This window comes from Schistocerca piceifrons, chromosome 2 (assembly GCF_021461385.2).
Source record: "Schistocerca piceifrons isolate TAMUIC-IGC-003096 chromosome 2, iqSchPice1.1, whole genome shotgun sequence".
NCBI lineage: Eukaryota > Metazoa > Arthropoda > Insecta > Orthoptera > Acrididae > Schistocerca > Schistocerca piceifrons.
In genome coordinates, this window is record NC_060139.1 from 352,027,210 (window position 1) to 352,052,241 (window position 25,032).

The 25,032-nt window shown below is 40.9% G+C and overlaps 1 non-coding gene across 1 annotated transcript; it reads left to right on the forward strand.

Moving 5' to 3' along the window:
* Positions 1-289: 289 nt before the first annotated feature.
* Trnaa-cgc lies at positions 290-362 on the forward strand. Its single transcript has one exon. It is a non-coding gene; the product is annotated as a tRNA-Ala (tRNA).
* The last annotated feature ends 24,670 nt before the right edge of the window (positions 363-25,032 follow it).

Here is a 25,032-nt window from a genome sequence, read left to right on the forward strand (position 1 = left end):
AATTACCAAATATTCATAGAATGATGGAGGCGACACGTTGAATTTCCACTTTTGATGAACAATTTTATTTTTCCTTTTCACTAAATACTTTATAAACATCACGCCACACCCACACACGGTTAATTAGCACTGGCAGTTCTGTTAGTCTCAAGTATCGTGACAATTAGGACAGCTTTAACCCTCGGCGTAATTGTATCTTCTTCATGTATTCGTGTCAGTGACTCCTTCTCGAGACTAAACGTGTATTACAGTCTTTTGAAACTGTAGAGGGTTTGTACGAGGGAAACCGAGCGAGATGGTGCAGTGGTTAGCACACTGGACTCGCATTCGGGAGGACGACGGTTCAATCCCGTCTCCGGCCATCCTGATTTAGGTTTTCCGTGATTTCCCTAAATCGCTTCAGGCAAATGCCGGGATGGTTCCTTTGAAAGGGCACGGCCGATTTCCTTCCCCATCCTTCCCTCACCCGAGCTTGCGCTCCGTCTCTAATGACCTCGTTGTCGACGGGACGTTAAACACTAATCTCCTCCTCCTCCTCCTGTACGAGGGAAATGAATTTGAAGGCAATATCCTAGAGCTGGGACGAGACTAAGCTGAAGATGAGATGGGAGATGTGATACTGACAGAAGAATTTGATAGAGCAGTGAAAGACCTAAGTAGACGACAATCCGCCAGAATCGCTGATAGCCTTGGGAGAGCCATCCATGACAAAACTCTTCAGTCTGGTGTGCAAGATGTATGAGACACGAGAAATACCCTCAGACTTCAAGAAGATTACAGTTATGCATATTGCCCAGCGATCATTTGAATAAGTCGTGATTAGAAAATACTAACACGAATTCTTTACATAAGAAGGGAAAAACTGGTAGAAGCCGACCTCGGGGAAGATCAGTTTGGATTCTTGAGAAACGTAGGAACACGCGAGGCAATGCTGATCCTACTACTTTAAGGAAAGGGAAACCCACGTTCATAGCATTTGTAGACCTAGAGAAAGCTTTTGGTAATGTTGACTGGAATACTCTCTTTCAAAGTCTGAAGATAGCAGGGGTAAAATACCTGAGCGCCTCTGGTGCCCCTAGTCAGCTCGGCGCCATGAGCGGTCGCCTCTGGATCACGGGATCTCAGGTTCGATTCCCGGCTGGGTTGAGGGTTTTCTCTGCCCAGGGACTGAGTGTTCGTGTTGTCGTCACCATCATCATAATCATCATCATTCGTGGCAGTGTCTATATTGGATTGTGTAAAAAATGGACTGTGTAAAAATTGGGACTTTGTACGGGCACTGATGACCGCGCCATTGAGCGCCCCACAAACCAGACATCTTCATCATCACAAGCGGCCGCTTTTACGGGCTATGGGGCATACGTCGTCAAGAGTTATAAATTCACTTAGAACGGGTGTTGCTAATGCGGATTTCCGATCGGAGTAGCAACACCGTCATATTAGCATTCGAGAAAGAGAGAGAGAGAGAGAGTCAGACAGCAGAAAGACAGAGAGAGAGAGAGAGAGAGAGAGAGAGAGAAGGAGAGAGAGGTATGGAGGTGGGGGGGGGGGGGAGGAGGAAGACAGACAGACGTAGATATCAAACAAGTACATTCCGTTATTGCTGCAAATGGTGAGCTGTTCCAAGAAAACAAGTATGACTTACTCTTTTCCTCCTATTAGTGCCGTTTACATGCAAGCTCCAAACTGCCGGTTTTTGTAGTGCAGCAGCGCGCGTACAGAAAAAAGGCACACACCCTAGCTGTGAAACTGTGACTGTGTAGTGCATACTCAGTAACAACAGTCTTCGCGTGAAGCGTGGCTTTTTCATCGAGACGGTAAGTTTTCTTCGCGCTCCAAGCTAAGATGCGACGTTTAACAGTTTGTGCTACGTTTGCGACAGTGTATCTTCCATTACCCATCGTCAAAAAAAGTTAAAAATTCGTGCAGTTGCTTGTGCTGCTTCACATGTTTATTATTACACACAAAATGTAATGACAGCAGTAGCGAAGCTCTTCAAAGGCTTTTGAGACTTGGCCTCCCCAAAAATTTGAAGGAATCTTACAATTAGAGTTAGAATACAACAATGCGTTGAAAATAGCGTAAGTTTGTTTTGTTTGTTACTACAGTTTCATTTGATCCATCCATGAGTTGCGATTTCACTGCATCATGCGTGCTGTCCAGTTTAATATTTCCTGGAGGCTTCTAGAAATAGCCTTTCGCTTCCGCGCGGCTGCCAGCAGGGCGGAGGGCAGTCATGTGTATCGTAGAAGCTTGGTATTGAGGCTACCTCAGCTGTGAAACTGTTATTTCGCGCGCTGTTAAGTCCCGGTTTAACAAAACCTGTTTTAGTGACATAATTCCTGAGTGCATGTGATTAATTTATTACATTATGGCATGTGAGGAAGTAACACTTGTGTCTTTGTTTCGCATATTAGATGACAAATCATCTTCAGACTGGACTTACGAAAAAACTACTCATACAAAGAAAAGCGGTTCAAAACACACTTAGATATTAAAATAGGTGACGAGACACAAAACACAAAATTTCAGTTTTCTTGGTGTAAGAAGTGTTCTTGGCTTACATGTTATTCTGTAACAAATAAATTTTGTTGTTACATAAACTTTGGTAAGTCTGCAACTCTTTCAGAGTATGTGTGACAAAAAATTTTGACAGAAAAGCCGGGAAGCACCAGAATAAAAGAAGGCACCTTCAGAATCAAGAGAGTTTTCAATTGTTGGGTCATGAACGAACTGAACATTCAGTTTCTGAGGGAGCCAAATTTCCAGCCCCAAAACAAAATACGATTTTGAAACTAATTAAATTCGTAATGCATAGACTTATTGATGTCGTTTATTTCTCAGGCAAGCAAAAGCCTGCATTCACAGGACACTATGAAGGTGAAAGTTCCGACAGCAATGACGGTTTCCTTGAGTTATCGGAACTTTTGTCCACATAAGAACAATTTATTCGGGATCATTTGATTCGTGATCACTTGCAAAGCACTTCTGGGTTCAAAAAAACATCAAGCACAATTCAAAAAGAATTCATCGAATCGATTACTGGTATCATTGATGATTACATTAAAGAAGAGCTACAGTCATGTGAGTTTGGTGGAGTGGAAGCACATGAAATTGTGAATGTTTCTCGTAAGTCACAAATGAGTATCATTATGAGTTTTTGCACACAAGACCATTCCTTAGAAAGTTTTATTGTTTCTCACAATGATTCTAGTGTCAAAACTGAACAATTTTTATCAAAAATTGTACTTAATGCACTTGGTGTATGGGGAGTAATTGACAAAATAGCGAGGCAGACATATGCGTATTGGAACAAGGATGGTGCTACCCCAAAGTCCGTTATCCAAGATGGCGGCGATGACGTAATCCAATATGGCGGCGATGACGCCATTCAAGACGACTGCTGTGACGTCAATCAATATGGCGGATTTTGGTGGTAAGTTTCAATATTGGCGGGGAAACTGCCACGCCCCCTCCCCCAGAAAAATGGCACGAAGTTTAAATTCCAACAAGACAATGCACCACACCACTCTTATCTCCACTCTGCAAAGAAAATCGCGAAGATATAGGACACTTGTCTTTATTATTTAATCAATTTCAGGAAGTTGTGTTCGCCACTGGGTCTGGGCTCCAACTGGCTTCATTCATATCAGTGCCTCCAGAGGGCACTCTCCTGATGTCAGATCATGATTCAAGTACCACTATTCAAGATGGCGTCACCCAGAGTGTTCACCATGAGCTCCAGAGCCCAACTGACTTACTTAATATCGTGGCCACCAGAGGGCGCTACCGTGACGACGGGTGACAGAAGATGGTCTGCTCTCTCTCTCTCTCTCATGTGTTATAACTGGACATGTGCCACGTCAGCAGCCCTCGAGCGATTGTCCGCTGATGCCACAGCCTCCAGCCTAGACCTTTATAAGCGCGCCAGACATAGTCTTCTCTAAATAAACTAACTAAAGTAACACCCACATCGCGCATCTAACATATTTATTAGTTGAGTACTTAATTCCATTTTAATTTCAATCAAATTCAATAAGTGAACTTACAGTTTCAATATTCTATGATCAAACGAGAAATTCCACATTTTCCCACTATGAGTGCAGTGTTCATTCATGACCTAGTACCCCCCCCCCCCCCCCATCCCTAGAATTCTGCACGCGTATTGGCTATGGCATTAGGCACGTGATTCGACTTCATAGAACCTAGGACTTGGAACCAATTTTCGCCAATGCCACACCCACCTGGACTTGGAATCAAATAGTTAATGTCTCCACCACGATCCTCAACCCAGCACCACGTCCTCTTACCAACCAATGTGGTGGGCTAACATGCACTAACATGTACTAATGTGCACAGCACATCACGTCATCCAAGATGGTGGGGCGAAATGGCAGGAAAACAGAACACAAGTCTTTACTTTGCATCCAGTTTCTCCATCACGAGATCTAGACTTCAGCTGAGCTAGTACACACTACACCCACCAGATGGTGCCATCATCCCTCATGTGACATAATCCAAGATCGCGGTCTGGAGGGGAAATGGTGTGAAAATGACTCAGGATGCGCTGGGCTGCTGGATAATGACGGAGTGCGCTCTATTTCTTTTCGAATATTTTATTTAGCCATTGAGTATATTTATCACACACGTGCAAAAGACTCGCCCTAATGTGCTTGGCATCACAATACACAGTCTGCAGACATGCAAACAACTCCTAATTTTCCGAAATAATTTCAGTACAGACCTGCAAATCGCTCCTAAACAATACAGCACAGTGATGTGTAGACACGCTAAGTACCCGTAAACTGTTCAAATTGCGCATATCTCAGCCGACAGAACTGCTCACAAATAATGCAATCAATGTGCGCAAGCATCCTCCTCCACACTCTGTCCACAGGACCGCGAAGTGACGTGGCCATCAGCTGTCAAACCACGCACAGACCCCCACTCAGGTCCCGCAAGCATGGGGCGATCACATCCCTTTCATACTTCATTTCTGAGAAATTCCTATCCAAATACGTGTTCACAGCTCCTACCACGACTGGCCAGGAATGCGCGCTGCGTCGCACCTGCAAGCCACCGCCACCGCCACTGAACGCATGTGCAAGTTGATTCTATACAGGCTCCGTTATACCGACGTCACAGAAGTCCAATGCACGCTCACGCCAGTCTCATATGTGAGGCATCTCCATGCACCACTTGTCTTTACCGCGGATGACAGAATAGCACAGGGCTCATTGCTCCTAGCGTGACATAACACACGCATTTAAACATACTTAACTACCTAGCTTGACTGACGCAACACCGCCAAGTGCACGCCCATAATTACAAACTCATCTAACTATGTTCCCAAGTTATTTTTATATCACATCGCTTTATAAAAAAATAAGAGCCAAGTCGATCTCTTGATAATTGATTACTGTACCAGAAATATTTAACGCTTGCTTTCTTCATGTCTCAGCTTGTATGCACGGAAGTTCTTATCCTAACAGAACCTGTTTACGAAAATGACGCCGAATGCTGTCTTCCCAGCACTCCTAACGTCTTACCCTTCCAGGTTTCAACATATGCAAACGTTCCCTCCGCTATGTAGAGACTCCTATATCCCAGCACAAACGATGTGAATGAATCCAGCATTCTGATTTGGTCTTATCCAATTTACACAGCGAATTACTTACACCGCCGGTGTTGAAGCACCATACACCTATTCTTTCTCGGACTTCCAGCGGTTGTCTTACAAAGATCACTAAATTGCATTGACAGTTAAATGCGCAAAATTCTCTCCACATTATCAAATACATACCAGACTCACAAGAATACTGCAAGCCGGAAAGATATTTACCACTGTAACTACAATTAAATATTGCTGCTGCAGTCTGACACCAATGTAGAGGTAATCTCTCCTCTTGACAACTGTGATTCAGTATCTATAGTGCATACAATTTCCCACTTAAAATTCAGTCATTCATTATGTTGTAACGAATAGCGCACCAGTGCACGGGTGGGATGGAAAAGACACCACCCATGTACTGTAATATTAAACAACGAGTTATTAGTGCGAACAATTTTTCCAATTTTTCAGTAACTCCAACACCAGCCAATCATGTGACAGCATGTTTCCCCAATTTCAGAATCATAGCTAAACCATCACTTCTCTACTTTGCGAGTATCATTGCGAACATGGACAGACCACTATTCAGTACACCCATTCACATTTAATAGTACTTCCTCAATTTCCTCGCATTTCGGGGTATATTTTGTCAGTTTATACCTATTCCCTCGTCAATTGTTCATGCTATCAACTGGTTGTTTAATATTACAGTACATGGCTGGTGTCTTTTCCAAGTGGCTGTGGCATTGGCGAAAATTGATTCCAAGTCCTAGGTTCTATGAAGTTGAATCACGTGATTAATGCAGTAGCCAATAGGAGTACAGCATTCTAGGGGTAGGGGGTGCTAAGTCATGAATGAACACTGTGCTCATAGTGGGAAAATGTAGAACTTCTCATTTGGACATTGAATATTGAAACTGTAAATTCACATATTGAATATGATTAAAATTAAAATGGAATTAAATACTCACCTAATAAATACGTTAGATGCGCGATGTGGGTGTTACTTTAGTTAGTTTATTTAGAGAAGACTATGTCTGGCGCATGTATAAAGGTCTAAGCTGGAGGCTGTGGCGTCAGCGGCCACTCACTTGCGGGCCACTGGCGTGGCGGGTGTCTGGTTATAACGTGCGAGAGAGAGAGAGAGAGAGAGAGAGAGAGAGAGAGAGAGAGAGAGCAGACGATCTTGTGTCATCACCTGACGTCACGGTAGCGCCCTCTTGTGGCCACGATATGAAGTTAGTCAGTTGGGCTCTGGAGCTCGTGGTGAACACTCTGGGTGCCGCCATCTTGAATAACGGTATTTGCGTCATGATCTGACGTCAGGAGAACGCCCTGTGGTGGCACAGATATGAAATAAGCCAGTTGGAGCCCAGACACAGTGGCGAACACTCTTCCTTGAAATTGGTTAAATAATAAAAACAACTGTCTTATATTCCCCTGATTTTCTTTGCTTAGTGGAGATAAGAGTGGTGTGGTGCATTATCCTGTTGGAATTTGAACTTCACCCCACTTTTCTGGGGGAGGGGGGCGTGATACTTTCCCCTTGTAATTCAAACTTCCCGCCAAAATCCACCATATTAATCGACGTCACAGCCGCCATCTTTGATGACGTCATCGCCGCCATCTTGGATAACGGTACTTTGGGGTAGCACTATCCTTGTTCCAATACTCACATGATACATTCACAGTAATGGCAGGTGAACATGGAGGTGTCAAAAATTTTATACACAAAAATGTCCACAAGCTATATTTCTGCGTTGTTTCACTCTTAAACTTAATGTAATACAATTAAAATGTTCTAAAAACATTAGAGCAGTTAGGCTTTTCATTCGCAACATTTTAGCATTCCATATTTTTTCAGTGAGGCGTCAAAGAGAACACAACACTTAGAAAGTAAAAGATTCATATTGCCTCAAATACGTACTACACATTGAAGTTTCGATTCAGAAGCTGTCAGGACGATACATCTTAAATCCATGTGTCAAAAGGCTTTTCCAAAATATAACCACAGATGATGAAGACTGGAAACAGGGTTGTTCAACAGTGCTTCTGGCTTGCTTATCATTCTTAATAAAAATCAGTTCCTTTTCACCCTTCGCCTTTACAAGAAATATTTGTATATGTTGATCATCCCTATGTATTTCCTCAACACAAAACTGCATGTGAGATGAATATGTGCAATGCTGCAGTCAAGAAGATCAACAGTTAGTTAAAGGATATGTGATCACAAAAAATTGCTGCCTCCAGTATTGAAAAGTGTAACAATAAATTTCACAGTGAAATTAGCGTTAGTGAGCGTCACTTCCAATACCTTAGGATGTTATCTTATGAGATCTTAGATAACATGATAGTACAAATGAAAATGCGTTTTGAAGATCTTCAAAATATTCAGTTTATAGAGTCGTTTGATAAGAATCATTCTGGAAATTCTGAATCAAAATTCCTCACAACGAAACTTGTAACATTATGGAGATTAGTAGATTCAGTAAAACTTTCTAGTTCATCTTTATTATCTGCTCAAACTGATCACACAATATTTCGACATTTTACAGCTTAGCGAAAATTATCTTCAATGTAGACTTACAACCAAAATAATTACCAAAAATTTTTGGAACAGACATAATGTACATTACATGTAAACAAACCTCTTAAGTCCTGGCGTCATGGAAATAGTCATTTTAATTTAAGTAACGAACCAAAAGACTAAAATTACATATTTTGCATTATTGTAAATTGTTAATTCCGTGCCCGCATCTCGTGGTCGTGCGGTAGCGTTCTCGCTTCCCACGCCCGGGTTCCCGGGTTCGATTCCCGGCGGGGTCAGGGATTTTCTCTGCCTCGTGATGGCTGGGTGTTGTGTGCTGTCCTTAGGTTAGTTAGGTTTAAGTAGTTCTAAGTTCTAGGGGACTGATGACCATAGATGTTACGTCCCATAGTGCTCAGAGCCATTTTTTGTTAATTTCGTCATCTTTTGGAGCTTTATGTCTCATCCGAAAACTTAGGAGACAGAAACATTCAATTGATTCCTGGTTTTTTACAAGAAATATTTGTATATGTTGATCATCCCTATGTATTTCCTCAAGACAAAACTGCATGTGAGATGAATATGTGCAATGCTGCAGTCAAGAAGATCAACAGTTAGTTAAAGGATATGTCATCTTTTGGAATTTTATGTCTCATCCGAAAACTTAGGAGACAGAAACATTCAATTGATTCCTGGTTTTTGTTACTTCTATCCCAAATATACAATAACCAAATCTGAAATATGAAAATTGCGTCATAATTTTGCATTATAAAGTATCATTGATTCACGAAACTGTTCACACCAAATTTACTTTCATTATTTGTAAATCCTGATATGGAACATAAAACAGATGTAATCTATTTGTAGAAAAACATAAAACTGCCAAAAACCTGTTTGGCATCAGAGTGGAAAACACGCTGAAGTCAAATTAAGTATACACAATATGCCACTCAGTCTGAGGCGTCTTGTCACGGTCCGGGCGGCTCCCCCTGTCGGAGGTTCGAGTCCTCCCTCGATCGTGCGTGTGTGTGTGTGTGTGTGTGTGTGTGTGTGTGTGTGTGTGTGTGTGTGTGTGTGTTGTTCTTAGTGTAAGTTAGTTTAAGTTAGATTATGTAGTGCGTAAGCTTAGGGACTGATGATCTCGGCAGTTTGGTCCCATAAGACCTTACCATAAATTTCCAAAATTCGTCTTTCCAACACGATATAAATATCATATTCTCATAAATAATTACCAATTGTTACTGCAAGCATCATTCTCAACCTGTAGGTTTCACATTTTTCTAATTTTTGTAATAGGATTAACCTGTGTCAGATTTTGCAAATCCAGAATAATAACTCCAGCCTGAACGTGGAGGTTTTACAAGGTCTTTGATGTCCTGCGGCAGACGATGCACTTGGTTGTCAGGGTTGGTGTAAAGTGGGCGTGTTTTGAGGGTCGCTCTATATTCTGTTGTCATCACTAATACATGTGAATATAGTAACCACTAGATAAAGTGTATCAAAATTTGGACATAAACCATCTCGTGGAAAATGACATCATGTCCAAGACTTTTTTATTTAAAGACAAACGCCAAACCTGTTACCTGAACCTATTTTAATAAAGAAGCACCAGCAGCCTGTGAGACATCGCACAAAGCATCAACAACATCAAGAAGCTATGTACAAATTAGTTCAGCTATGCCTTCTTCTCTTTGTCCAAATTTAAATACTTTAGGGTAAAACATGAGTGCTGGAATCCGGTCATACCCAAAAGATATTGGGACAGGTGGATGAAGTGACGTTAGAAACTGAATGGCCTTCTCACAACTTACCCATTCTTCAACAAAAAAAGACTTAAAAATTAGTTGTTGTTGTTGTTGTGCTCTTCAGTCCTGGTTTGACGCAGCTCTCCATGCTACTCTATCCTGTGCAAGCTTCTTCATCTCCCAGTACCTACTGCAACCTACATCCTTCTGAATCTGCTTGGTGTATTCATCTCTTGGTCTCCCTCTACGATTTTTACCCTCCACGCTGCCCTCCAATACTAAATTGCTGCTCCCTTGATGCCTCAGAACATGTCCTACCAACCGATCCCTTCTTCTAGTCAAGTTGTGCCACATGCCACAAACTTCTCTTCTCCCCAATCCTCTGCAACATCTCCTCATTAGTTATGTGATCTACCCATCTAATCTTCAGCATTCTTCTGTAGCACCACATTTCGAAAGCTTCTATTCTCTTCTTGTCTAAACTATTTATCGTCCATGTTTCACTTCCATACATGGCTACACTCTATACAAATACTTTCAGAAACGACTTCCTGACACTTAAATCTATACTCGATGCTAACAAATTTCTCTTTTTCAGAAATGCTTTCCTTCCCATTGCCAGTCTACATTTTACATCCTCTCTACCTCGACCATCATCAGTTATTTTGCTCCCCAAATAGCAAAACTCCTTTACTACTTTAAGTGTCTCATTTCCTAATCTAATACCCTCAGCAGCACCCGACTTAATTCGACTACATTCCATTATCCTCGTTTTGCTTTTGTTGGTTTTCATCTTATATCCTCCTTTCAAGACACTATCCATTCCGTTCAACTGCTCTTCCAAGTCCTTTGCTGTCTCTGACAGAATTACAATGTCATCGGCGAACCTCAAAGTTTTTATTTCCTCTCCCTGGATTTTAATACTTATTCTGAATTTTTCTTTTGTTTCCTTTACTGCTTGCTCAATATACAGATTGAATAACATCGGGGAGAGGCTACAACCCTGTCTTAATCCCTTCCCAACCACTGCTTCCCTTTCATGTCCCTCGACTCTTATAACTGCCATTTGGTTTCTATACAAATTGTAAATAGCCTTTCGCTCCCTGTATTTTACCCCTGCCACCTTCAGAATTTGAAAGAGAGTATTCCAGTCAACATTGTCAAAAGCTTTCTCTAAGTCTACAAATGCTAGAAACGTAGGTTTGCCTTTCCTTAATCTAGCTTCTAAGATAAGTCGTAGGGTCAGTATTGCCCCACGTGTTCCAATATTTCTACGGAATTCAAACTGATCTTCCCCGAGGTCGCCTTCTACTAGTTTTTCCGTTCGTGTGTAAAGAATTCGCGTTAGTATTTTGCAACAGTGAGTTATTAAACTGATAGTTCGGTAATTTTCGCATCTATCAACATCTGCTTTCTTTGGGATTGTAATTATTATATTCTTCTTGAAGCCTGAGGGAATTGTTTTGTCAAGACTGGCTCTCCCAAGGCCGTCAGTAGTTCTAATGGAATGTTGTCTACTCCCGGTGCCTTGTTTCGACTCAGGTCTTTCAGTGCTCTGTCAAACTCTTCACGCAGTATCGTATCTCCCATTTCATCTTCATCTACATCCTCTTCCATTTACATAATATTCTCCTCAAGTACATCGCCCTTGTATAGACCCTCTATATACTCCTTCCACCTTTCTGCTTTCCCTTCTTTGCTTAGAACTGGGTTTCCATTTGAGCTCTTAATATTCATACAAGTGGTTCTCTTTTCTCCAAAGGTCTCTTTAATTTTCCTGTGGGTGGTACTATCTTACCCCTAGTGAGATAAGCCTCTACATCCTTACATTTATCCTCTAGCCATCCCTGCTTAGCCATTTTGCACATCCTGTCGATCTCATTTTTGAGACGTTTGTATTCCTTTTTGCCTCCTTCATTTACTGCATTTTTATATTTTCTCCTTTCATCAATTCAATATTTCTTCTGTTACCCAAGGATTTCTACTAGCCCTCGTCTTTTTACCTACTTGATCCTCTGCTGCCTTCAGTATTTCATCCCTCAAAGCTACCCATTCTTCTTCTACTGTATTTCTTTCCCCCACTCCTGTCAATTGTTCCTTTAAACTCTCCCTCAAACTCTGTACAACCTCTGGTTCTTTCAGTTTATCCAGGTCCCATCTCCTTAAATTCCCACCTTTTTGCAGTTTCTTCAGTTTCAATCTACAGTTCATAACCAATAGATTGTGGTCAGAGTCCACATCTGCCCCTGAAATGTCTTACAATTTAAAACCTGGTTCCTGAACCTCTGTCTTACCATTATATAATCTATCTGATACCTTTTAGTATCTCCAGGCTTCTTCCATGCATACAACCTTCTTTTATGATTCTTGAACCAAGTGTTAGCTATGATTAAGTTGTGCTCTGTGCAAAATTCTACCAGGCGGCTTCCTCTTTCATTTCTTACCCCCAATCCATATTCACCTACTATGTTTCCTTCTCTCCCTTTTCCTACTACCGAATTCCAATCACCCATGACTATTAAATTTTCGTCTCCCTTCACTAACTGAATAATTTCTTTTATTTCGTCATACATTTCTTCAATTTCTTCGTCATCTGTAGAGCTAGGTGGCATATAAACTTGTACTACTGTAGTAGGCGTGGGCTTCGTGTCTATATCGGCCACAATAATGCGTTCACTATGCTGTTTGTAGTAGCTTACCTGCATTCTTATTTTTTATTCTTTATTAAACCTACTCCTGCATTAGCCCTATTTGACTTTGTATTTATAACCCTGTATTCGCCTGACCAAAGGTCTTGTTCCTCCTGCCAACGAACTTCACTAATTATCACTATATCTAACTTTAACCTATCCATTTCCCTTTTCAAATTTTCTAACCTACCTGCCCGATTAAGGAATCTGACATTCCACACTCCGATCCGTAGAGCGCCAGTTTTCTTTCTCCTGATAACGAAGTTAGTTAGGAAACACTTGTACGACAAACATAAATGTTTACCACCTGCAAACATTCTGAAATTCATACTGGACAATCATATTCAAAATATTTACAATGAAGTAACAAAGCTTATCAAATTGATTCTTACATTCCCCGTCACTGCAGCTTCTCCTGAAAGAAGAATGAGCACCCTTTAAAAAATTAAAATTACCTTCACAGACCAATGACAAATGATAGGTTAACTTATCTCTGTGCAATTGCTACAGAAAGTAATCTGGCTAAAAAGTGATCATAAATTCAAAGATAATGTGACTGATAACTTTCTACCAAGAAAAATCGATATATGGGTGAAGGACAAATACCGATGCTGGTTATGGGTAAAAAGGTGGCGTGAGGAAAGAGATCACTTTGGACATCTCTGTCTATTATACAAACTCTGTGAGAATGATGCTGATGAATTTAAAAATTATCGATAGACAATGACAAATTTTAATATACAAATGGTACTAGGAAAGTTTTGCAATACAGCATTATTTATTTATTTTTTTCTAAGTAATATCCGCCACATTGAATACAGCTCTCTATCCTCCGAAACCAATTTCTAAACCACTTCTCCCAAGATTCTATAGAAATTAAGGATGTCTCGTCATCCCAAGTCCTCAGGAGGTCCTCATAATTTGAAAACTGCACTTCATTTTCACTTGCAGGAACGGTAAAAAGTCACAAGGAGCAAGGTCTGAACTGTAAGGAGGGTGCCCAAGCAGTTACAGTCCTGTATCCCGCAAATATTTGGTGCCTGCTTGGTGTGGTGAGCTGGAGCGTTGTCGCGATGGAGGAACCAAGTATTCATTCTTGACTTCGGTCGCAGTTTCTTCAAAGACTGGATGACTTGGCGCAGGCATTGCTCAGTGTAGCAATTAGCTGTGACTGTCTTCTGTGTGTTCAAAACAACACATTCCACAATTCCAATCGATTTGGAAAAAAGTAAAAATAAAAACACAACCATCATTTTCTGATTTACTAATTGGGATCTTCTAACAGCTACGGGTGTGACGTCATCTTGAAAGACCCAAGCTTTGTTTTGAGTCTTAGTCAGCACATCATAACAGCACAATAGTACAGCCAAGTCTCGTCATCTGTCACGACGTTATTCACTTACTGAGATTGTCCCTTAGAAAACTTTTTTAACACCTCGCCACATCAAGTGACATGTCGTGTCATCTGCTCTTCCGTCAGTCAATGCGGTACCCAGAGACAACAAAGTTTCTTTATTTGCAAATGATCATGCATAATAGAACAAATTGCTGCTGCAGTTAGCCCTAAAGTTTCGCAAATGATCATGCATAATAGAACAAATTGCTGCTGCAGTTAGCCCTAAAGTTTCGTCTATCTGCTTGTAGGCCACTCGCCTGTATTCGTCAAGTATTTTCCTCGCAGCATCAATGTTTTCTTCCGTTACTGATGATGGTAGCCTTCCCGCCTTCTCAGCGAACTTCATAGTGAAACTTCCTCTTTGGAATTCTCTGTAGCACCTGAATATAGTTGTACGATGTGGACACACATTACCGACTGAAAGAGTGATTTCTTCAAAGCACTGGTCTATGTTTAAACCATATGCGAAGTTCTACCGCAAAACTGCCCGAACCACACTTCGTGACCACGATGCCATAACAAGCACTTGGAAGTAATCCTGCTAGTGGACGACTGCTCCCACAGACCTGGCAAAACGGCTACAACGCAAGTATGAAGCACTCTCAAGACCAGTGTTGCCAACTCTAAAAAAACCTGAGTTGCTAGATTTAATATAAGAAGTCGTTAAAACTGATTTTACTAGGAGTGTACTGAAAATTTCGTGCTGTGAATGGTGCAATAAGTCAGTGTGTGTGGGGGGGGGGGGGGGCGGGGGGGGTGGTTATAAAATATTAATAAAAATTGTCTCATACGTAATTGCTATATTGTCTTAATTAAATGACGCATCGCTTGCAACAACATACATATAAAATATGCTAACGTTTAATTGAACATGTTACCATAATTGACTCAACACACAAATTGTTGTTTCAATCGCAGTAGTCAAATATACTAGAAATATACAACTATATTTGTAACAGAAGAAAGCAAGAACTCAAATTATGTTACAAAATGTATACATACCGGTATGTGAGCTATTCATCATCGCCACTCAGAAGATCGAATAACTATTCTGTTTCATGCTCTGACAGGACTGTAGTTGATGTAGAGGGTTGAACGTTGCTCAAAAGATGATGTTGCAGTTCGACTGGTTTTGTCGCAAAAGAATAACTTTTGTTCGTTCCAGTAGGCTCCAATACGTCTGACTTTATGTCAAAAGATGCACTATCTTTATTTTGTTACTTCATCTGATCTCTCAATATGATCAAAGCATTAATTGTCTTTAACGATAATCAGTTACGTTGTTTAGTTTTTATAAAATTCATAGAACTGAATATTCTTTCCACTTCTGCATTTGAATGCGGTAGGCATAGAACAGTCATTGCTAGCTGTGAAATCAAAGAAAAAGGATTCTCCCCTGTGGCATTTTTATACTGCAAAACCTCACCCCAAAATCTAACAGTGTCAGTAGTGTTATTCCATCTAATGAAGTTGGTATTATGCCATTCTTTCAGCATACCGTCTATGAAATCGCCACTAAAACCCAGTTCTTTGGCTACATCCGCTACATCATTATTTTTATTCACTTTTAGTTTTTCTTCAACATTCAGCATTGACATTTTTTTCAGGATCGTAACGTTACTTGACAGTCTTTGTTGAATTTCTGTTATGAGTTTCAGACTAAACTGAATGCATCTCCTCTTCAAATAAACTTTATTTTGTTCAGACAAACTTGACTCAAGCAGTTTCTGTTCAAACATAAAGCCAAGGTTCGGATTTGCGTACATACGTTCGCTTGGAACTGGTGTTGTCAACAAATCAACAGTTGGATTAACTATGTTTTGTCCGAGTGACTGCATGAGAAATACAAGTGTATCTAGTAATTTAGTGGGGTCATTGTCTTCTCATTCAAAAGCTTTTATTGCTATTTGTACATCTTTTAAAGCATGTTTAAGGTAAAACATGTAAAGATGATTTGAGTTGTCACAATACATCTTGTACAAAAGATCGGCAGTGTAACAATTGTCTTGAACCATGGCAAGTGAAAAATGTAGCTTTAGTTCTTCCCACTGCTCCAGAATTCTTCGTATTGCTGGTTCAATTGAAAGCCAACGTGTTGCACAGACCTTCAAAATTTTTAGTGGCTGTTTTCCGCAATTTATTGTCTCATAAACTTTTTTATATTCCTCTTGTCTTTTGGGTGAAATGGAGAACCAATTGTAGGTTTCCCGTACAAGAAACTCTATGTTTCTAGGTATGGTATTCACTGAGGTGTGCGAAACTGCAAGCTGAAGAGAGTGACAAATGCAACGGATCAATACCAAATGCTTCAAACCATATTCTCTCTTGAGTTGTTCGAAAAGCCCATTGTTTATTCCAACCATTGCAGAAGCATTATCTGTGCCAATTCCTACCATATTAGCGATTGGAAGTTTGAGATCTTTCAAAGAATTCACAAGAACAGCAGCCACATTTCTTGCATCTGCAGTTTCTTCTACAGCGAGTTTGAGAAATGCTGATCTAATGGTTTGGTTGTTTACACTATAGTACCGTATAACGATATCTAGCATTTTATATATTGATACATCTGTGAATTGATCTATTAGTACAGGGTATTTTTGGTTACCTATGTCTTCAACCAATGATTACGTAAAATATGGAGCCAAAACTTCAGTTATAATGTTAGGAGCCAAAACATCAGTTACAATGTTAGTGCACTTAGTACGATGTAATTGCATGTTTTTAGCGCCCTCAACACCGGAAAACACCTTATTGCACAGTATTCCTAAATGATCTACAGCTAAAATAGAACAATGTTCAGCAATAAATAAAAACAGGGCGCCTTCCGCTCTGCTTGCTATTCTAACTGTAGTTTTCGGAACAATTTTCACAGGAAAGGTGGTTTGTGTTTTTCTTAAATCAATTTTTTGTTTATGTTCAATAGTTTTCGAATGCTTTCTAATATCACACAATTTAGCATAAAACTCTGTTGCACATACTTGACATCTTGCCTTGGATAAGTCTCCAACGACTGGTTTCAGCCACCCATTGAATTCAGGTTCTGCTTCCCACGCATCCCGATATTTTTGAGCGTACTGCTCCTGCTTCTGCGGTAAATCCATTATGTAAGCCACCACAACGTAAGTTTCACCAATTTATAATTACTGAAAATACATTAAAACTCAGGCGAACTAGAGGTCATGAAACAATCTACTCACTCAGTAACTCGATATCAGTCCTATTGTTCATTGTTTAAAACGTAATAATGTCTGAGTTACCCCACCGAATTGTCTTACGTTACCACTGTGCATGTGGTAATAATTTGACTGCGATTTAACATTTCGAAAAATTAGAGGTTGCTGGACGGAAATGTATTTTATTACACTTAATATTACGTATGTTTTTGTCGATTCGAAAAATAAAGGGAGTTCAAAAGTTGACGAATTATAGATCGATACGCTGTTGACGATAACAGGCTAGTGGGTAATGTATAATGAATTGTTCTATAGTCAGCGTTTTCTTATTCTGTAGGCAATTCCCACATTCAGGTTTACTAAATGCAGAACAATGCTACATGATCTGCTAAGAATTTAATTTAACTTAGTAAATCTAGAACAAAGTCAGTATAGTACCCATTCTATAGTTAAAATCTTAGTTTTGTTAATGAAAATACTGGCCTAAAATAGTTTTCATTTGTACTTCAAAAGTCGTCAGTACTCCAAAAGTCGCCAGATTAAGCCGCTAAATAATTTTTGGCGCTAAAAAGTTTTTTTTTTTTTTTGGTCGCTAAGACGAAGGCAAAAGTCGCCATTTCTGGCGACAAAGTCGCTAAATTGGCAACACTGCTCAAGACACAGCAACAATCAGCCTCCTGCGACTTATCGTTACGTCGTATTGCAAAACTTCTCTGGTCCCTACGATAATGATTGAAGCAGAAGAAGCGAACCATTTGTATTTCGAGCTTAATTTAGCAGTTGAAATCGAAACAAGATACCGTTATGAGGAATCGTATACCTCTGTACTAGGGCGCCCATACGATAATTTGTAGGGGGGGCGGGTGGGACGGCGACTACACCGAAGGGTATGGAGTATTTTTAATATTTCGGAAGACGAATGGTTACTTGTAAGTGGCCATAAAACTTTCCAATTTCGACCCTCTTAAAAACCTTTGTACTACCGACGTTTAAATCATTTTCTTGAAAGAAAAACACATTACTGCACTCTCTTTGTTTCCTTTCCCTGAGAGCTCTGGTGAGGGAGCGGCGATCGAAAGGCGGTTTGCCACCGGCTATGAACGTCCTGCCGCCAGATGAACGTTTTGCAGCCATCCTCCATTAAATAGATAGTGTCTTCTAGTATTAAAGTATTGTAACTATAGATAGGCACACGTATTTTCAATAATTCTGAAAATCAGATAACTCCAAATAAATAAGGTGCATATATTAAATTTTCCAAGGTATAGAACACAGTTTTTACAAACTGATATTTTATACTTTTAGGGGTCTGAAATGTTCAAGAGTGTATGAAGATTGTAAATACACTCCTGGAAATTGAAATAAGAACACCGTGAATTCATTGTCCCAGGAAGGGGAAACTTTATTGACACATTCCTGGGGTCAGATACATCACATGATCACACTGACAGAACCACAGGCACATAGACACAGGCAACAGAGCATGCACAATGTCGGCACTAGTACAGTGTATATCCACCTTTCGCAGCAATGCAGGCTGCTATTCTCCCATGGAGACGATCGTAGAGATGCTGGATGTAGTCCTGTGGAACGGCTTGCCATGCCATTTCTACCTGGCGCCTCAGTTGGACCAGCGTTCGTGCTGGACGTGCAGACCGCGTGAGACGACGCTTCATCCAGTCCCAAACATGCTCAATGGGGGACAGATCCGGAGATCTTGCTGGCCAGGGTAGTTGACTTACACCTTCTAGAGCACGTTGGGTGGCACGGGATACATGCGGACGTGCATTGTCCTGTTGGAACAGCAAGTTCCCTTGCCGGTCTAGGAATGGTAGAACGATGGGTTCGATGACGGTTTGGATGTACCGTGCACTATTCAGTGTCCCCTCGACGATCACCAGTGGTGTACGGCCAGTGTAGGAGATCGCTCCCCACACCATGATGCCGGGTGTTGGCCCTGTGTGCCTCAGTCGTATGCAGTCCTGATTGTGGCGCTCACCTGCACGGCGCCAAACACGCATACGACCATCATTGGCACCAAGGCAGAAGCGACTCTCATCGCTGAAGACGACACGTCTCCATTCGTCCCTCCATTCACGCCTGTCGCGACACCACTGGCGGCGGGCTGCACGATGTTGGGGCGTGAGCGGAAGACGGCCTAACGGTGTGCGGGACCGTAGCCCAGCTTCATGGAGACGGTTGCGAATGGTCCTCGCCGATACCCCAGGAGCAACAGTGTCCCTAATTTGCTGGGAAGTGGCGATGCGGTCCCCTACGGCACTGCGTAGGATCCTACGGTCTTGGAGTGCATCCGTGCGTCGCTGCGGTCCGGTCCCAGGTCGACGGGCACGTGCACCTTCCGCCGACCACTGGCGACAACATCGATGTACTGTGGAGACCTCACGCCCCACGTGTTGAGCAATTCGGCGGTACGTCCACCCGGCCTCCCGCTTGCCCACTATACGCCCTCGCTCAATGTCCGTCAACTGCACATACGGTTCACGTCCACGCTGTCGCGGCATGCTACGAGTGTTAAAGACTGCGATGGAGCTCCGTATGCCACGGCAAACTGGCTGACACTGACGGCGGCGGTGCACAAATGCTGCGCAGCTAGCGCCATTCGACGGCCAGCACCGCGGTTCCTGGTGTGTCCGCTGTGCCGTGCGTGTGATCATTGCTTGTACAGCCCTCTCGCAGTGTCCGGAGCAAGTATGGTGGGTCTGACACACCGGTGTCAATGTGTTCTTTTTTCCATTTCCAGGAGTGTAATTTATTCAATATTGCAAACGAGCATTAATGGTGAAATGAAACAATTAGTTCTTGATTATTCTGAGCTTGTGATTTTTCGTTGGTGGAGAAGTATGTAGTAAGGGCGCCCATACTTGGGGGCAAGAGACCATCCACTTCCCCCCCTCCCTCTGCCAATCTCTTAAAGAAAGAAAAAAATATAGTGTAGTCACATGTTATCCTTTCAAGAAAATTATTCAGAATCGGTGTTCCGTACGTTTTTAACGGGGCCGGAACTGGAATTTTTTTATGGCTACTTTCAAGTCGCCTTTCGTCTTCCAAGATGTAAAAAATACTTCATACCCCCTCCGTGCAAGCTATTGTGCGGGCGACCTTGGTAAGCAGAACTCCTGAAGTTCTGCAATTAGGTGTGATATCGGAAATGCGATTTGTGCTGCATGTTGGCAAGTAACACATCTGTTTTATTTTCAGAGAGAATTGTATTAGGGGTGAGTTGATTTAACAATTCTTTGTTCTAAACAGCCCGTATTAACTTTTTTGTGTATGCAGTTGGAAAGCTGTGTGTGTGTGTGTATTGTGTATTGAACCTGGGACCTAGAAACAAGGCTTCATCCAGCCCTAGCTGTCAGTGGTCCACAACCCCACAATAGGCCATAGCTGTCCACCTACCCCTCTGGTGCCCCAAACCTAACGCAGGGTTATTGTGCAGTTCGGCCCCACAGGAACATCTCATACGAGACGAGAGTAACCCCAAATGTTTGCGTGGTAGAGTAATGATGGTGTAAGCATACGTGGAGACAGTGTTTATGCAGCAATCGACGACATAGTGTAAATGAGACGGACAAGAGGAACCAGCCCGCATTCGCTGAGGCAGATTGAAAACGTCCTTAAAAACCATCCACAGGCTGGCCGGCACACCGGACCTCGACACTAATCCACCGGACGGATTCATACCGAGGACTGGCACGCCTTCCCGCTCGGGAGGGAAGCAGCGCGTTAGACTGCGCATCTAACCAGGTGGGCTGTTCTATCATATTACTCTTCGCCATTAGCGCCACGGTCAACTTTACTAGCACTGTCGCCTGTCGGTTAGCTCTTCCTGGTACGCCGGCCGAGGTGGCCGAGCGGTTCTAAGCGCTACAGTCTGGAACCGCTTGATCACTTTGAATCCTGCCTTGGGCATGGATGTGTGTGATGTACTTAGGTTAGTTTAAGTAGTTCTAAGGTCTAGGGGACTGATGACCTCAGAAGTTAAGTCCCATAGTGCTCAGAGCCATTTGAACCAATCTTCCTGGAACTTTGTAAACTACAGTAAATCAAAATACCACAAGTATTCCTTGCAGAAAATCTTCCACAGTCGAATTACTCCTTCTAGATCCACAAATTTTCTTTAATTCCTTTCGAAAGGAACCATGTATGCATTGAATCTTTTCACCGTAATGTCTTCTGTTGTATATGGGGGGAGAGAGGGGGGGAGGAGACAAGGCCGTAAAAGAGCCATTTCTTAATAAATGATCTGGTCAGCTTGGAGACATAAGAACTAAATTTTATAGATGATAAAAAATTTATTATATTCTGTAGAATTGGTGGCTATCCCCTAAGTATATGAGTAAAAACTCTGTACTCCAGATTCCGGCAGGGGGGTGGGGGAGGGGGAAGTATTAAGTGCAGAGGCCTATGTCAAGATACATAGCAGATATACAGAAATCAGTCAACTCCTGGTAAGGTCGACTTTTCACATTTATGGTTTTGTATTCGCCACATTTTACTCCCCACAAACATGGATACCGTCTATATAGTTCCATAAATTTTTCCACATTGTGGCTTTTCAAATACGTTATAATCTCTACTACACTCCGGAGAACTACAACGTTCAAACAACATCAGGTGTGTGAGTCGAATCGACAGCGGGCTCCTGGGGTTTGTAAGTGACGCATTCACACATGCACATTTCGACAAGAACATACCTACAGTATGCGCTCCTGGCATTACGTCTCGAATTTACATGCATGGTATTGGTGCGCATGCTTGAAGTGTACCTTGCAAAGGTGTCGGGAAAACAGACGTGTGAACGAACCTATTCCAATTAATTTTTCTGACAGTATCCATACGATAATTTCTGTAATCACGATTTTTGTTAACAGTAGCCATCAAACTGTATTCTACCAATTCATTCCCAAATGATGATGGTTACTCTTCATTTGATTATATGCAGTTCTGTTGTTATGAAATTTTTTGAACAGACGCTACGCACGAGAAGGTCCAAACAATTAAATGTTCACTAGCATATTTTATTTTATTATTATTATTTTTTTTTTGGCACATCATAGAGTCGCCTTACGAACACAACTCATCGTGTATCACATGAATGGACTTCTTATTTGTATAGACTCTACACAGATAGCTGTTATGTAGTATTCTGCATTGCAGGATCTGGGTTGCTAAGTATGTTCTGTCATTTGTACTTGGCGAAACGTAAATTCTGGCTTAGTATGGGCAAAATAAACTTTCTGATTACATCTCAGGTATCTTTTAAATTTAAGCTTTGTGTGATTTGTGAGAGAAGTACTCAGTCATGTTATCATATGAACGCACCCATGGATCACTGCTAAAAGTTCTGGTAAGAAACTGATGTCTTGGTATAGTTCTATGGCATGTACTACTTTTTCATATATAATTTTATGTGAGTGTAGGACAGAGCTGTGAGGTGCACATTCCGAAAGACACTCCCGATAGTTTCATATATTTTCACTTTTATTTTTTTCAGAAGAGCGTAAAAGACTTTTCAATGCAGAATGCCAAGCTATCTTGATAAATACTTGTCCACATGATGATTTTTTTCTGTTCAACTTTGCGCATGCATATAACTTTCCATCAGCACAATACGCATATGCTTCGGACTAGAGGCCGCGCGATTAGTTCATCACTTCCCACATTTGTTGCGAATCTTTTTGTATTTTAGTAGACGGACAGCTGGGACAAGAGTGTGTTTGATCGTGCTACATGCTGAGGTTATGCTGTGAACCGGTTTATGTGTAATAATTTCTGTTGACTCCAAAAGAAGCACACTTAAACTTATAGATGATTAGAGATGAAGAAAAATGGAATGCTGCTTCTAAATACTGTATGATTTGAATAAAAGTTTGAGAGGTGATGCTCTGAGCGTCAAATATTAGAAAAAAAGTCTCCAATCATTTGTCACTATAAAGAATGAGATACCGTAAGATTCGAAGTAGGAAAACAGATAAGAATGAGCCAGAAATGTATGGAACGTTTATATGAAAACTGTTTACAAATACTCACGCTATGGCGACATAGTAGCACGATAAATGAGGAGATTAACATCTGAAAAAAAGAAATAATGCGGTATGTGTAGCTCCTCAACAGACTACTGGAAGATGAAATAAAGGAAATTCATGATAAAAAAATAGAAAACTGAAAAGCACAACCTCCTTTTTAGAGGATCCTGATGTCAATGAAATTCCCAAATTTTTAGTATTTGAATATGTTAAAATGAGATTTTGGCAAATGACAGCAAGCGAAGAGGAAATAATTTTGAAGATATTCATGTCTGGTCTCCAGCCAGAACATAACGTCATCTTGACATGATATTTTGTCCAAGCAAGGTGGCGCAGTGATTAATACACTGGACTCGCATTCGAGAGGATGACGGTTCATCATGCGTCCGGCCATCCTGAATTAGGTTTTCTGTGTTTTCCCTAAATCGCTTTAGAAAAATGGCGGGATGATTCCTTTGAAAGGGCATGTCCGACTTCCTTTCCCATCCTTCTCTAATCTGATGAGACCGATGACCTTGCTGTTTGGTCCCATCCCCCAAATCAACCAATCAACCAACCAACCATCTCTTAAAAATTTTGCCGCTGAAATAGGGAATTTTCCCGACATGCTTAAAAGAGAGTTAAGTGATCCATATATCTTCAAAGGAGGCAGCGAAGAATGTCCAGGAACTTACCGAGCAATTACTACTATTACACATGTCTTATCTAAAATAATAGAATGTGTAATTAATGACAAAACTGTAAATTTATAGAAAAATGTAATTTTTTTAAGTGATGTCCAGCATAGGTTTAGGAAGGGTACATCCACCAATACAGTAATAGCTGAATCTATGTAACTAAGGCACTAGATGTTCAAAATAAAGTTTATGGTATGTTTCTTAACCTTTCAGAAGCTTTTGATTGTGTATGACACAAAATATTATTAGAAAAGCTTAAGAGTTATGGTAGATGGGGGAAAACAGCAATATCATAAAATCATTCATGGAAGATAGAGAACAGAGTGCAGACATAAAGCAAAATGTTAACAATACTATTACAAATGTCAACCCAAATTTTGAATTTGTCAAATATGAGACGCCTCAAGGATCAGTGCTGGGCCCACAACTTCTTATTTTACTTGTTGTGTGTGTGTGGTTTGAGGTTTTTGGGCGCTAAACAGCATCCGAGGTGCGATTATTGCTAGTTGAATTTTACTAATGCTATGCCCAAAACAGTAGGTGGGAATGTTGTCATGTATGTAATGTTTCAACAAATGACTTACAAAAGCAAGCTTCTCTAAATATGGAAACAATTATTTCAGAGGCAATTATATTTTTATAACTGTAAATGAAATCACATATGTGCAAATACATGCAAATAAAACACCTACTCTGAACAGTATTACTGTATTACTTGAATCTAAAAGAGACAGAAACTTACAAATCCTGGGCATGACAATGGATAGTTACTTGACACAGGAGAAGCACATAAACAATATTTGTTATAAAGTGAGTTCATATATATTTCTAATGATAAAAATGTCAAGGGCAATAAACATACAAACGCTACTAACAATGTGTTATGGGCCAGTTCATTCACAGATCTCATATGGTATCCAGGTGTGGGCAAATTGTGTAAATGTGCACATACAAAGAGTACTAAAGCTGCAAAAGAAAGCTGTAAGATACATAGCAAAATTATCTCTTAGAGATCCCTACAGAAATAAACATATTGACAGAAGCGTCATTATAGATATATGTAGCAATTATTTATGTAAAAGCTAACCATGTTGCATTGTTAAAAAGGGATATCCATAAATATAGAACAAGAAATAAAAATATATTATCATATTGAAGGAAATCAC